This window comes from Podarcis raffonei, chromosome 9, assembly GCF_027172205.1.
Source record: "Podarcis raffonei isolate rPodRaf1 chromosome 9, rPodRaf1.pri, whole genome shotgun sequence".
NCBI lineage: Eukaryota > Metazoa > Chordata > Lepidosauria > Squamata > Lacertidae > Podarcis > Podarcis raffonei.
Genome location: NC_070610.1, coordinates 70,293,983 through 70,307,883, shown reverse-complemented (window position 1 = coordinate 70,307,883; position 13,901 = coordinate 70,293,983).

Here is a 13,901-nt window from a genome sequence, read left to right as displayed (position 1 = left end):
AAGAGATAAGACTGTCTTCTGTTCCCACACTCTTCCCAGACAGGCATGTGATTTACACCAATCCCATCTGCAGCATCGGAGGAGTGAAATACTAGCAGTCCTAAGGGAAAGCGGGACATTCTGGGATCAAATCGGAAACCAAGATGGCTTCTGTAAATCCAGGACTGTCCCTGGAAAACAGGGGCATTTGGAGGGTCTGGATCCTGTGCACATGAGTGGGAGTGCTATTTTGGAGTCACATCTTTGTCCAAATGCTTTCGGAATGAGATGAGAAATAAATACGAGATCCCCTCTTGATTTGTGTTCTCTCTCTCTCTGACTATTAATGTTCTATAGGTGGCTGCTGGGAACTATTAAGCCTTCTCCTCTAGTCAGCAGAAGAGGCATTTTCCTCAATTTGGTCCCATTTTATTGATTACTTGGTGCACTTAAGTGCTGCTGAAAGGTGATAAGAGCTGACAGGTCTGGAGAGCAAAGCGCTGTCTCCTCACAGCTTCCTCCTTCCCCTGATGAACTGACAGAGGAGCTCAAATTCCTTCAGACATGGCCTGGGGCCTGAAGATTCCTGTCCTTTGCACCCTGATGGGATTGTTGAGACAATCTCCCCACTCTGACAAAGGCCTCTTGCCAAATGACAGTATTCTTTCAAGATGTGGAAAATTCAGCTAAGAACAGGCTTCAGTATTCCCACCCTCCCACCCCCCGAATAATAAGCCTCTTTTAGCAATGAAATGGACCATATAGTTAAAGCTATGGTTTTCCCAGTAGTGATGTATGGAAGTGAGAGATGGACCATAAAGAAGGCTGATCGCCGAAGAATTGATGCTTTTGAATTATGGTGCTGGAGGAGACTCTTGAGAGTCCCATGGACTGCAAGAAGATCAAACCTATCCATTCTGAAGGAAATCAGCCCTGAGTGCTCACTGGAAGGACAGATCCTGAAGCTGAGGCTCCAATGCAGTGGTACCTCAGGTTATATACGCTTCAGGTTACATACGCTTCAGGTTACAGACTCCGCTAACCCAGAAATAGTGCTACAGGTTAAGAACTTTGCTTCAGGATGAGAACAGAAATCGTGCTCCGGCGGTGCAGCGGCAGCGGGAGGCCCCATTAGCTAAAGTGGTGCTTCAGGTTAAGAACAGTTTCAGGTTAAGAACGGACCTCCGGAACGAATTAAGTACTTAACCCGAGGTACTACTGTACTTTGGCTACCTCATGAGAGGAGTAGACTCCCTGGAAAAGACCCTGATGTTGGGAAAGATGGAGGGCACAAGGAGAAGGGGACGACAGAGGACGAGATGGTTGGACAGTGTTTTCGAAGCTACCAGCGTGAGTTTGACCAAACTGTGGGAGGCAGTGGAAGACAGGAGTGCCTGGCGTGCTCTGGTCCATGGGGTCACGAAGAGTCGGACACGACTAAATGACTAAACAACAACAAGCAATGAAAATGCTACTGTAAAGGAGGACAGAGGATGAGGGCTCCCTAAATTAGCTTTTTACTTTGAAGCGTGCCAGTTCCACCAACTGTGCATGATGATGCCTGAATGCAGTCACCCTTGGGTGCCTTTGAAAGAACAAACATACGTATCTTATTTCCAAGATCTGTGGTAAAACAAGTACATCTGTCTTGATACTTAGCTCCCCTGCTGACCACAGGAGCTTAGCTATGAGAAAATCTAGAATTCTTCCTCTTCTACATCCTCTTTTCCATTTGGCATTTTTCAAATGTGGCACAGATGGGCCAGAGGCAAAAAAATAAATAAATCTTACTTTGCACATGTTCCTTAAGCATGTGTTGTATGCTTGGTTGTAGAACAGCTGTATGAAAGCTGCTGGTTCTTTCTTATTCTCAGAATAACATTTGGTTTTGAATGGTCCTGTGGTTTTGTAAAAAACCTTTCCATCAAGATGAATTGGGTTCAGTAAAGGTCATCAATTCACCTGCCTTCTGCTTTTAGGGTTGTTTTTTTAAAAAAGCCCTTTCCAATAACAGAGCTAGAACAATGAAGCTCACCAACTAGAATCCAGTCACGTCTTTCAGTGTGGCCCACCTCACAGGGCTGTTGTTGGTTGAGGCGGGGACCATGCATGCTGCTTTGGAGGAAAAGTTTAAGAGCATAACAGCCCTGTTGGAGCCGGCCAAAGGCTCAATATAAGGCCAGGGTTTAAATAAAATAAATGTACACACACACACACACACACACACACACACACACAACCAAAACCTTAAATCTTTAAGATGTTATAGTAAAGGTAAAGATAAAGGTAAAGGGACCCCTGACCATTAGGTCCAGTCATGGCCGATTCTGGGGTTGCGGGGCTCATCTTGCTTTATTGGCCGAGGGAGCCGGCGTACAGTTTCCAGGTCATGTAGCCAGCATGACTAAGCCGCTTCTGGTGAACCAGAGCAGCACATGGAAACACCGTTTACCTTCCCGCCAGAGCAGTACTTATTTATCTACTTGCACTTTGACGTGCTTTTGAACTGCTAGGTTGGCAGGAGCAGGGACCGAGCAACGGGAGCTCACTCCGTCATGGGGATTTGAACCGCCGACCTTCTGATCGGCAAGTCCTAGGCTCTGTGGTTTAACCCACAGCGCCACCCTCGTCCCTTTAAGATGTTATACAACGCATTAAAAACCAATCCATCACAGCAAGAAAACACTATTTGGCTTATTAACCTGTTCTCACAAATGCTTTCGAAAGAAAAGATTTTTTGATAGCAGCACCTTCACACAATTATAATTTCCAGATTTCCTTGGCTGAAAAACCATAAAAGGTCTGAAACAGGTTTAGCAGAGGAGAAACTGGTTTGTCTGGGCACAGAACTCATCAGTTAACTCCAGAAGCATAATGAGTGGTTAGCTGCAGATTTATGACGTATTTGCAAATAGAAACAAGCAGTTTACACGGCAGTCTTCATTCTTAACTATGTTTTAGGACATATACTGTGAACTGCAGCCAATTAATTCACTTATTAAAATGTATATTTGTTTCCTGTGTCACAGCAAGAAATGGGAGGTACCTGCATAAATTGTCCCATAAATTAGCCCCAGTCAGACTAGTCTATATCTTCAGATCCCGAAGTCTCCCTTGTGGCTTTGGCTAAGATTAAATGTCATTTACAGACAAAAAATAATCTGTATGCCGACAATCGGTTGGCTGACTCTCTCTCTTAAGCTCCAAGCGAGCGAGTACATTTTTATTACCCCAAAGCTTTCAGGGTGGTTTAAATGTGTTTCCTTGTTTTAATGCTGAGTGGTTTTAACCATGCTCCCTGGTTTCACTGTTTATGAATGCAATTTCAGCATTTGAACTGTTTTTACTGTAATTTTAAAATATATTTTTGGAAGCCGCTTGGGGCATACATTTTGAGGCAAATAAATACAACATCGCAAACTTGCTGGAAATAAGCAGGTCTGGCTCTGGCTGAGTGGCTGACTTTGTTGTTGTTGTTGTTTAGTCGTTTAGTCATGTCCGACTCCTCGTGACCCCATGGACCAGAGCACGACAGGCACTCCTGTCTTCCACTGCCTCCCGCAGTTTGCTCAAACTCATGCTGGTAGCTTCAAGAACACTGTCCAACCATCTCGTCCTCTGTCGTCCCCTTCTCCTTGTGCCCTCCATCTTTCCCAACATCAGGGTCTTTTCCAGGGAGTCTTCTCTCCTCATGAGGTGGCCAAAGTATTGGAGCCTCAGCTTCAGGATCTGTCCTTCCAGTGAGCACTCAGGGCTGATTTCCTTAAGAATGGAGAGGTTTGATCTTCTAGCAGTCCATGGGACTCTCAAGAGTCTCCTCCAGCACCATAATTCAAAAGCATCAATTCTTCGGCAATCAGCCTTCTTTATGGTCCAGCTCTCACTTCCATACATCACCACTGGGAAAACCATAGCTTTAACTATACGGACTGCCTTGCCGTGGCGAAGGGGCTTGAATAACTCAGAGAAGCTATGAACTATGCCAAGCAGAGCGGCTGACTAGGAACTTCATTAGTTCTTGCATTTATACCCTTTTCCTTCAGGGCCCTCAAGGTAGTGTGAATTATTCTCCCCTCTGTATTTAATCTTCACAGCAACCCTGTGAGGTGGGCTTGGAGGAGAGACAGGGACACCCAGTGAGCTTCATGGCTGTATGAGGATTTGAACCTGCATACCTGAAGGAGCGTTTCCACCCCCATCGTTCAGCCCGGATGCTGAGGTCCAGCTCTGAGGGCCTTATGGAGGTTCCCTCATTGCGAGGAGTGAGGTTACAGGGAACCAGACAGAGGGCCTTCTCGGTAGTGGCACCTGCCCTGTGGAACACCCTCCCGTCAGATGTCAAGGAGATAAACAACTATCTGACTTTTAGAAGACATCTGAAGGCAGCCCTGCATATGGAAGTTTTTTAATGTGCTTGTTGTTTTACTGTGCTTGATGTTTTAACTCGTTGGATCCCACGCACTGTGGCTGGGACAACCCAATCAGATGTGCAGTAAATAGATAATAATAATAATAATAATAATAATAATAATAATAATAATAATACTTTTTTATTTATACCCTGCCCTTCCTGGTTCAAAAACTGGGCTCAGGGTGGCTAACGACAAATTTAAAACACTTAATTGTAAAAGCAGAATAATATACAGTATATAAACGTGAATAACAATAAAATTCAGAAATCAATTTAGGGGAAATAAGCATTAGGTAATCACCAGGGTTAGCTGGCTGAATTGGTCCTACTTGGGCCAGCGAGGAGGCCAGGGGAGAATTAACTGCGGGGTCTCAGAGCGGGTGATCTTCATAAAAGGGGAGGGGGAGGGAAGGGAAATAAAAGATCAGGCTGAATTCAAATTAAAGATGATAGATAATTATTTATTAACCCTAGGACTCAGCTATACAGCTGCAAATGTAACGTTTTAAGTGTATTTTAAGTGCATTATACAAAGGTGACACCAGAGGGTGATAGTGAGCTTATGGTAAATTCAGTATGTTTTTCAAAATGCTTTTAAAAAAGGCCAATGCTCTAACCATTACTCCAAGTACCCCTTGAGTTCCATGATGGAAGACATGTGGGATATATAATCAGTGGTGTCACTGGGCAGCAAGGATGAAGTCCCACGAGGGATGGAGGAGGAATCACCCAGTTTAGATTCCAGAGCAGACTCACCTGGGCCAGAACAAGTGGCTCATGACCCAGATCAGCTCAGATCTCGAGATTCCTGCATTGCAGGGGGTTGGACTAGATGATCCCCAGGTTCCCTTCCAACCCTACAGTTCTGTGATTCTAAGCAGTGCTGGCTGGTGCCTACTGGGGCTGGTAGGGTAGAAAACAGGGAGACCAAACCAGGCACCCCCTGACTTCCTGAAAGCAAGGAGGCAGGCGGATGGGGGCTGGCTGAGGGTGGCCTCCCCTGCTTCTAAAAAGATGCTACTCAGCAAAAGTCAATGGAACGTGTTCCTTCCGCAGCATCATGGTGTGATGCCTTTATAATAATAATAATAATTTATTATTTATACCCCGCCCATCTGGCTGAGTTTCCCCAGCCACTCTGGGCGGCTCCCAATCGAGTGTTAAAAACAATACAGCATTAAATATTAAAAACTTCCCAAAGGAGGACTGCCTTCTGATGTCTTTTAAAGAAAAGATAGCCGCTTATTTCCTTCACATCTGAAGGGAGGGCGTTCCACAGGGCAGGTGCCACTACTGAGAAGGCCCCCTGCCTGGTTCCCTGTAACCTCACTTCACGCAATGAGGGAACAGCCAGAAAGCCTTCAGAGCTGGACCTCAGTGTCTGGGATGAATGATGGGGGTGGAGACGCTCCTTCAGGTATACATTTAATCCAAATATCGGGTGAAATGTCCCCCAAACCAGGATTGTTCTGTGTCTGGTTTCATTTTCCTGGAGGTCAGCTGCTGCCAAGTCTTGCTGTCCTCATCCATTTCCCCGCTCTAAGCTCCCAGTCCCAAGACAATCAATGGAGGAGGCTAAACAACAATCAATCAACGAATCATGGTCCTCATGTCTCCGAGAACATCTTACGTTTATGTAGAGTGAAGGGACGTCTCAGAATGATATGCCTTTTGACCATTTGGTTTTACATCTCAGGCCAGCTTGAGTAATAAGATCTGATCGGCTGCTGTTCACTCTGTTTAGGATCAGAATCGAAGCGTCTTCTCGAGTTTAGGAATTTCTAGCTGCCTCGCACCTTGCTATGTTGGCGGGCAGGTTAAGGTAAAGGGACCCCTGACCATTAGGTCCAGTCGTGCCCGACTCTGGGGTTGCGGCGCTCATCTTGCTTTATTGGCTGAGGGAGCCGGTGTACAGCTTCCGGGTCATGTGGCCAGCATGACTAAGCCACTTCTGGCGAACCAGAGCAGCGCACGGAAACGCCGTTGACCTTCCCGCCGGAGCGGTACCTATTTATCTACTTGCACTTTGACGTGCTTTCAAACTGCTAGGTTGGCAGGAGCAGGGACCGAGCAACAGGAGCTCACCCTGTTGCGGGGATTCGAACCGCCAACCTTCTGATCAGCAATCCCTAGGCTCTGTAGTTTAACCCACAGCGCCACCCGCGGGCAGGTTGGGTGGGTGGCAAATAAAATTTCGGACCAGAGTTTATGTGACATTTCAGGACTCCTTAACTGCTTTTAGCCTGAGAGAGGCAGGGGACAACTGGATCAGGGCTTCCGTGTCGGGGAAGTGTGGGCTGTCCCATCCATCCATAGCTGTCAACTTTTCCCTTTTCTTGTGAGGAATCCTATTCGGAATAAGGGAAGTTCCCTTAAAAAAAGGGAAACGTTGACAGCTATGCATCTATCCCTCCTTCACTCTAGCGGCAGCTAGACTGGTGACTGGGAGCGGCCGCCGAGACCACATAACACCGGTCTTGAAAGACCTACACTGGCTCCCAGTACATTTCTGAGCACAATTCAAAGTGTTGGCGCTGACCTTTAAAGCTCTAAACGGCCTCGGTCCAGTAGACCTGAAGGAGCGTCTCCACCCCCATCGTTCTGCCTGGACACTGAGGTCCAGCGCCGAGGGCCTTCTGGTGGTTCCCTCGCTACGAGAAGCCAAGTTACAGGGAACCAGGCAGAGGGCCTTCTCGGTGGTGGCGCCCGCCCTGTGGAATGCCCTCCCACCAGATGTCAAAGAGAAAAACAACTACCAGACTTTTAGAAGACATCTGTTCAGGGAAGCTTTTAATGTTTAATAGACTACTGTATTTTAATATTCTGTTGGAAGCCGCCCAGAATGGCTGGGGAAATCCAGCCAGATGGGTGGGATATAAATAATAAATTATTATTATCATTATTACTGGGGCCCTGATCCAAGTGTACCGGTTTTTGCTGCTATTAGCCATGGAAGGGAAAATATTCAGCCACAATTGTTATAGCCATATGGTTTCTCCTGCATTCCTAATAACAGATCCAAGGAAGCCATTTGGCTGTGGTGCACTGTAAACTACAGTGGTACCTCAGGTTACATATGCTTCAGGTTACATATGCCTCAGGTTACAGACTCCGCTAACCCAGAAATAGTGCTTCAGGCTAAGAACTTTGCTTCAGGATGAGAACAGAAATCATGCTCCGGCGGCGCGGCGGCAGCAGGAGGCCCCATTAGCTAAAGTTGTGCTTCAGGTTAAGAACAGTTTCAGGTTAAGAACAGACCTCCAGAAACAATTAAATTAATAACCCAAGGTACCACTGTACAGCCAATTTTTAGCGGGGGGGACGGGACCTGCTTCAAATGTTTTTTAAAGGTAGATAAGTTGTAGAATATCAACCTTAAGTATCAAAAGTAATCCACATCTCAGGGTGGTTCCAAACATTTGTTTTTCCAGACGTGAATAACACTAGCTTGGCTTGTGCTTCCCCTGGGTTTCTGCCTAGGCAAATGGCCATGCATTGATTTGCAAGGGAACCCACGGATATGCAGGAATATATTGCTGTCCCATATGGGGGACTCGAACCTGCAACCTTGGCATGATCACCAACATGCTCTCCCCAACTGTGCTATCCAGGCTGATACATTGCTACGTTACAAAGTGCTCTCGTGACGGGATTGTTAGAGGACAATTCTCTAATTGAAGGAGTCCTCTATTTTAAGGCTACCAATTTTTTTTCAGTGAATCCGGGGACACTTTTTAACTTCAATGGATTTTGTCAGGGGACTGATTTGTAAAACTGCTAGGTTGGCAGGAGCAGGGACTGAGCAACGGGAGCTCACCCCGTCGCGGGGATTCGAACCGCTGACCTTCTGATTGGCAAGTCCTAGGCTCTGTGGTTTAACCCACAGTGCCACCCGCGTCCAACTACAACTACCCTTTGTTGTTGTTGTTGTTGTTTAGTTGTTTAGTCGTGTCCGACTCTTCGTGACCCCATGGACCAGAGCACACCAGGCACTTCTGTCTTCCACTGCCTATCGCAGTTTGGTCAAACTCATGCTGGTAGCTACGAGAATACTGTCCAACCATCTCGTCTTCTGTCGTCCCCTTCTCCTTGTGCCCTCCATCTTTCCCAACATCAGGGTCTTTTCCAGGGAGTCTTCTCTTCTCATGAGGTGGCCAAAGTATTGGAGTCTCAGCTTCAGGATCTATCCTTCCAGTGAGCACTCAGGGCTGATTTCCTTCAGAATAGAGAGGTTTGATCTTCTTGCAGTCCATGGGACTCTCAAGAGTCTCCTCCAGCACCATAATTGAAAAGCATCAATTCTTTGGCGATCAGCCTTCTTTATGGTCCAACTCTCACTTCCATACATCACTACTGGGAAAAACATGGCTTTAACTATACAGACCTTTGTTGGCAAGGTGATGTCTCTGCTTTTTAAGATGCTTTCTAGGTTTGTCATTGCTTTCCTCCAAGTACCCTAAACAGCAGGGTCTCCCCTTTGAAAGATTTGCACCCAGACCTCACTGGTCCACAACAGTTGCACCGCCTTAGCAAGAGAGAAAAGCTGAAAGAATTAATCCAAGCCCAGCAATTGCAGCAAACAGATGGAGAGGATGAAGGAGAGATCAGATGGCAGTCGCAAATGAGCATGTGCTGCCGTGTTACTAGATGAAGCATCTATTTGTGTACCCCTCCAGCACATGCAAGGCCATTCTGCCAGTTTCTGCCCTTAGCAGCCTGGGTGCCTCTGGAGAAAAGCTTGTTTTAAAAAGTGGAAGGGGGGGAGGACTGCATTGCCCTCGCTCTGCATATCAAAAACCTCTGTGCTTCAAGAAGGCCATTATGTAAAAGTACCCTCTAAATGATAACCTTTGTAATAATGGCTCGTAAAATCCGAACGCTTTGAAGTTTTCTCCAGGCACCTGCAAAGGAAGCCAAGGAAAACAGGTACAAATTAAAGGCAAGAAAAAGTTCGTCCTGTCACTGGCACCTGTCTCTGGGCACCCAGAAGTGAAACTCTGCGGATTACGCCCAGGGTGGCTGTGTTTATTCTGCAATCATCCACTGGTGCAGAATGCAGAACCGAGTCGCCCGCATAACCCAAGTTTTCTTTTTTATTAAAAAAAAATGAAACAAAAACAAACCCACAAGTTTCCTATGCCTTGCTGCCATGCAGCCTTGAGATTGCTTATAAAATGTGATGACATTTTGACTTTGCTTCTGCTGTCCTTACTGTTACTGTTTCTGTCAACCCTGTGTTTTCCATTTCTCTTGTTAATCCACCACCTTGGCAGACCTTAGAAACGGCAGAATGCAACACAATGAGGTTGAGGGTATGTTCTTTCATATGCAGTAGACCTGTAAAAGGGTAAGAGTATTGGGAAATAATTTATATTGAATTGAAAAAAATGTTTTAAAGCACTTAAAAACAAAAAACCAGAGTCTTTTTTGTTGGGGATAATTCAGATGGAAATTCCCAGGTGTCAAAAAAGGCTATTTATGTATGCCACTACTGCAGCCCATGTTTCGTTAGCCCCAAAATGGAAGACGAGCAAGGTCCCAACCAAGGAAGAATGGTAACTTAAACTGATGGAATATGTGCAGCTTGCGGATCTAACATATAGAATAAGAGAACGATAAGAACATACGTTTAAAGAAGTTTGGAAAATGATTGTTGAATATATGGGGGGGAATTGTGTACACTTGAAAACGTTGGCAGCATTCAGATAAATTCAACAGTATAATAAGTTTTGATGGCTGTAATAATGGAATACTGAATGGTTTGGTTTATATAAAATATCCGGGGATTTATATTAGGTAAAATGAACCATGGGAAGAGAAGAAGGGAAGTCATTGATATTTTAAGGTTGTTTAAATGAATATTCTAAATGGTAAAACAGAAAATTTAATAAAAATTGTAAAAAGAAAAAGAAATAAGAAAAGAAACACAGAATACAGATAGATGCTCCAAAAGCTGGAAAAGGAAGCCAGCATTACATAAAAGCCTGCTGGATCAGGCCAGTGGCCCATGGAGCCCAGCTTCCTGTTATCACAATGGGCCAACCTGAGAAATGTGGAAGCAGGACCAGAGTCCTCTCCCTTCCTTTGGTTTCCAGCAACTGGTATTCAGAAGGATTACTGCCCCTGGTCCTGGAGGCAGAGCCATGGTGTCTAGTAGCTGTTGGTAATCTTATCCTCCATGAATTTTAAAGCCATCCAAATTGGTGGCTATCGCTGCCACATCTGAAAGTCAGTTCTAAAGCTTAGTGATGCAGTCTGTGAAGTGGTACAGTCAAGCCTCATTTTCTGAACGTCTCCTGCCGAATGTTTCGGAAGCCGAACGCCGAAAACCCGGAAGCGAATGCTTCTGTTTTTGAACGCGCCTCAGATGTCGAACGGCTTCCGAGGCACATTTCTCCATTTTTCTCAATGGAACCTGCTGACAGCCCATTGATCCTCAGTTTCTGCACATTTTGGAAGTTGAACGGACTTCCAGAACTGATTACATTCAAAAACCGAGGTTTGACTGTACAGTGGTACCTCAGGTTCTAGACGCTTCAGGTTACAGACGCTTCAGGTTACAGACTCCGCTAACCCAGAAATAGTACTTCGGGTTAAGAACAGGGAGAAATGTAAAGTATTGCACTTGGGCAAAAAAAAAATAAGAGGCACAAATACAAGATGGGTGACACCTGGCTTGAGAGCACTACATGTGAAAAGGATCTAGGAGTCTTGGTTGACCACAGACTAGACATGAGCCAACAGTGTGACGCGGCAGCTAAAAAAGCCAATGCAATTCTGGGCTGCATCAATAGGAGTATAGCATCTAGATCAAGGGAAGTAATAGTGCCACTGTATTCTGCTCTGGTCAGACCTCACCTGGAGTACTGTGTCCAGTTCTGGGCACCACAGTTCAAGAAGGACACTGACAAACTGGAACGTGTCCAGAGGAGGGCAACCAAAACGGTCAAAGGCCTGGAAACGATGCCTTATGAGGAACGGCTAAGGGAGGTGGGCATGTTTAGCCTGGAGAAGAGGAGGTTAAGGGGTGATATGATAGCCATGTTCAAATATATAAAAGGATGTCACATAGAGGAGGGAGAAAGGTTGTTTTGTGCTGCTCCGGAGAAGCGGACACGGAGCAATGGATCCAAACTACAAGAAAGAAGATTCCACCTAAACATTAGGAAGAACTTCCTGACAGTAAGAGCTGTTCGACAGTGGAATTTGCTGCCAAGGAGTGTGGTGGAGTCTCCTTCTTTGGAGGTCTTTAAGCAGAGGCTTGACAACCATATGTCAGGAGTGCTCTGATGGTGTTTCCTGCTTGGCAGGGGGTTGGACTCGATGGCCCTTGTGGTCTTTTCCAACTCTATGATTCTATGATTCTATGATTAACCCTGGGCAAATCCCTCCCTGTAATTTTTAGAGTCCTGCCCCCCCCCCCCAATATGCTCTGCACTGTTGTCAGAAGAACTGTTAACTTTCAGAGCTTTGTGCTTGAAAAATGTGTAAATAAAACCTGTCTGGGGAAAACTCCATCCACATTCCAGCCCAACGTCCCTTGCAAATGCCCCATTGCCTCCAATTTGGATTTTCTCGACAGGTGCAGGTTTCAGAATGTGTAGCTCCACCCTGGCTCCCAGTCATCATGTGTGCAGCCTGAACCTTCAGGTTATTTAAACATTGTCCCTCTTTTTTTTTCTTTTTAAAAAGGTACCCGACTTCAAAATGCACAGCAGCTTATTCGGCACAAATTCCTATACATGCTCTGGAACAAAGGAGGCGACACCTGCGAGGATAAAGCTGGCAGGAGACTTTCCTATGGTAATAGGCTGCTTGATTCTGCATGCTGTGCTCATCACAAGATGTTCACTCTTCTGCAGCCTCATCGTCTGTGCACGAAAAGAACAAGACTGCATACGCCGGAGAAAGATTTCCTTCATCCCCAAAAGAGCAGAACGAATGAAACTGAACAGTGCTCAGCAACCAGCAGGGCTGCAGCTGCATGTGCCAGCAGGTGTGTGTGTGTGTGTGTGTGTGTGTGTGTAGCTTAAGTAAGGAGAGCTCTGTGGGCTTGGACCAGTGGCCCAAACAGATGCCTATAGCTGGATCCAAGGGCAACAGCATTCTCCCTAGGACCCTCGTACCTACGGGACCGCCTCTCCTGGTATGTCCCACGGAGGACCTTACAGTCTTCAAGCAAAAACATCTTGGAGGTCTCGGGCCACAGAGAGGTTAGGCTGGCCTCAACCAGAGCCAGGGCTTTTTCAGCTGTGGCCCCGATTTGGTGGAACGCTCTGTCACAAGAGACTAGGGCCCTGCGGGACTTGATGTCTTTCTGTGGGGCCTGCAAGACAGAGCTGTTCCACCAGGCCTTTGGCCAAGGCAGAGTCTGACCCCCTCCTCTGTGGGTTAAACCACAGAGCCTAGGACTTGCCGATCAGAAGGTCGGCGGTTCGAATCCCTGCAACAGGGTGAGCTCCCGTTGCTCAGTCCCAGCTCCTGCCAACCTAGCTGTTCGAAAGCACGTCAAAGTGCAAGTAGATAAATAGGTACCACTCTGGCGGGAAGGTAAACGGCATTTCCGTGCGCTGCTCTGGTTCGCCAGAAGCGGCTTAGTCATGCTGGCCACATGACCCAGAAGCTGTACGATGGCTCTCTCGGCCAATAAAGTGAGATGAGCGCCGCAACCCCAGAGTCGGTCACGACTGAACCTAATGGTCAGGGTCCCTTTAACTTTACCTTTACAGAACTCTAGCCCAATAGTTGCCATTAATTTGATTCTGAATTGATTTTAGAATGAATTTAGAATGTATTTCAATTAATTGATTGTGATTTTATGTAGACTGTGCTACTTTTATTGTTGTTAGCTGCTCTGAACCCAGCTTTGGCTGGGATATAAATAAAAATTTATTATTATTATTATTATTATTATTATTATTATTATTATTAGGGAGGGTACCTAGGGGTTGGCCATGTTGGACCCCGCCAAAGACCCAGGCCAAAATCACACCTCTGTAACCTGGCTAGGAGTGACTAGGAAGCCACCTGCCCATCCACACACTTCCCCGGCTGCTCTTCTGCTGCTCTGGGTAGCCGCAATATCTCCTTGCCATGGGCGCAAGGGAGATTAGGTATGCCTCTGATTGCGATTCTCATAAACTGGCATTCAGAGCAGTGTTCAAAATTAACCAGTCACCTTTTGCACCTGGCTATCAGCCCCTTGCAACCAAGTGAGGCACCTGGGTGCCAGGATGGCGCTTGACAGCTCCAGCATCTGCAGGTATGTACCTGGGGGAGCCTTGGATCTGGACTGTTTTCACACACTGACTCTTGAGAGTCCCATGGACTGCAAGAAGATCAAACCTCTCCATTCTTAAGGGAATCAGCCCTGAGTGCTCACTGGAAGGACAGATCCTGAAGCTGAGGCTCCAAGACTTTGGCCACCTCATGAGAAGAGAAGACTCCCTCGAAAAGACCCTGATGTTGGGAAAGATGGAGGGCACAAGGAGAAGGGGGCGACAGAGGACGA